The following is a 1,986-nucleotide window of genomic DNA, read 5'->3' on the forward strand; positions in this document are numbered from 1 at the left end:
CATCTGGCGGCCGCTTTTATATCGTTCCCTTGGCTTCCGGAGCTGCGGTGGCAGCTGCCGAGGGAGGGGACCGTCCCCGCTGTGAGCTAGGCAGAGCTCCGGAAAGACCGCGGTCGTCAGCCGGGCTGTCCCGGTCGCGCCAGAGCTCTGGCGCGTCACTTGTGAGTCAGAGCTCAGGCGTGCAGGCTTATGTGGGGAGAGGTTGTCGCTGCGCTTTCGGGCCAGAGCCGGGTGTGGGGCTGCCGGGGTTGGTCGACCAGCACGCCGCGGCTCCCGAGGCCTGACCCGCGACCCGCGGGGACCCACCGGGCTTGGGGTGGGAGGCTGGGGACACCCTTCCCGGCCCGGTCGCGGGCCCGCGCGCATCCTGGCCGTCTGAGGCAGCGGCCGAATTTTTTCTGCAAGTCCCCGTGGGGAGCCGGGGACCGTCCTGCCTCGTCCCCCGGGTGCCGGGGAGCGGTCCCTCTGCCGTGACCTGTTGTTTGCAAGTCCCCGTGGGGAGTCGGAGAGCGCTCCCTGAGCGCGCGTGCGGCCCGAGAGGTCACACCTGGCCGGCCTTCGGTCCCTCGTGTGTCCCGGTCGTACGAGGGGACGGCCGGAAACGCTTCCGAGTCTCGCTCTGGAGACTCGGGCCGGCCCCTGCGTGGCACGGGTGGCCGGGAGGACGTCCCTGGCCCGGCGCTGCTCCGGCGTGTGTCCTGGGGTCGACCAGAGGGCCCTGGGTGCTCCGTGTCTGGCTGCGATGGTGGCGATTTTGGGGACAGATGCCCGTGTCGCGGGTTCCCTGGGCCGGCGGCGTGGTCGGTGACTCGACCTCCTGTCTCCTGGGGAGGTATATGTTTCACTCCGAGCCGGCATTTTGGGCCACCGGGTTATTGCTGACACGCTGTCCTCTGGCGACCTGTCGCTGGAGAGGTTGGGTCTCTTGGATGCGTCGCGGGTCTTCGGCCTCCCGGTGACCCGGCTAGCCGGCCCTGCTCGTGCTTGAGCCGCCTGCTGGGGCCCGTGTGCCCGGTCTCTCATGCATCCGAGCGTCCCAGCTCCCGGTGCCGCCTTGGGTCCGGGTCTCTGACCCACCTGGGGGCGGCGGGGAAGGTGGCGCGGGCTTACCCTGCCACCGTGCGCTCCCCGCTGCGGGCACCTGGGGCGGCCGAGACAACCCCACTCCCGCTGGCTCCGTGCCGTGCGTGTCAGGCATTCCTCGTCTCTGCCGGGTTGTCTGCCGCCCCTGTCCTGGAGCTGGGGATGGCCAGGCTGATCTGCTCGCTGGCCTCTGGGGAGGCTGTGGCTGGCTGGCCGACCCTGCTCCGGGGATGCTTTCCCTGATCGATGTGGTGATGTCACGCTCTCCCGGGCCGGGACCGAGCCGCGACGGGCGAGGGGCGGGCATTCGTGGTGAATGAGACCCGTTCTTCTCGTCCCGCCCGCGGGGTTTCCCCCGTCTCCCATCCCCGCCTGCGGGCGGTGCGTTGGGAGGCACTGGGGTGCGGAACCCGGCCCGACCTCGCTGTCCCGACCCCGCCGTCTGCCTCGTGGCGTCCGGCGTGGGTCAGCGGGGGTCCTCTGACGCAGCAGGCACTCCTCGCTTTCGCCTCTTGTGGTCGTCGCCTCGTGGGCCGCCCCCCTCCGCGGCGGTGGGGGTGCTGTCCCGCTGGCCCGCCGTGCTGCCCTCTCGGGTATTGCACGAGCGCTGGCTCCGCCTGGGCCTTTGCGGTGCTCCTGGAGCGCCCCGGGCTGTCTCTCAGGTGCCCGAGGCCGAGCGGTGGTGTGTCGCTCCCGCCCCCAGCGCCCCCTCCTCCGGTCGCCGCCATGGTGTCCGCGCGTGGGTCCTGAGGGAGCTCGTTGGCTGTGCGGGTCGAGGCGGTTGAGTGAGACGCGCCCCTCCCACGCGGGGAAGGGCGCCGCCTGGTCTGGCGAGCGCACGTCCCGTGCTCCCCTCTGGCGGGGGAGCGCGGGCCGTGTGAGCGGTGGCGGTGGGCTCGGGCC

This window comes from Macaca mulatta, chromosome 10 (genome assembly GCF_049350105.2).
Source record: "Macaca mulatta isolate MMU2019108-1 chromosome 10, T2T-MMU8v2.0, whole genome shotgun sequence".
Taxonomy (NCBI): Eukaryota; Metazoa; Chordata; class Mammalia; order Primates; family Cercopithecidae; genus Macaca; species Macaca mulatta.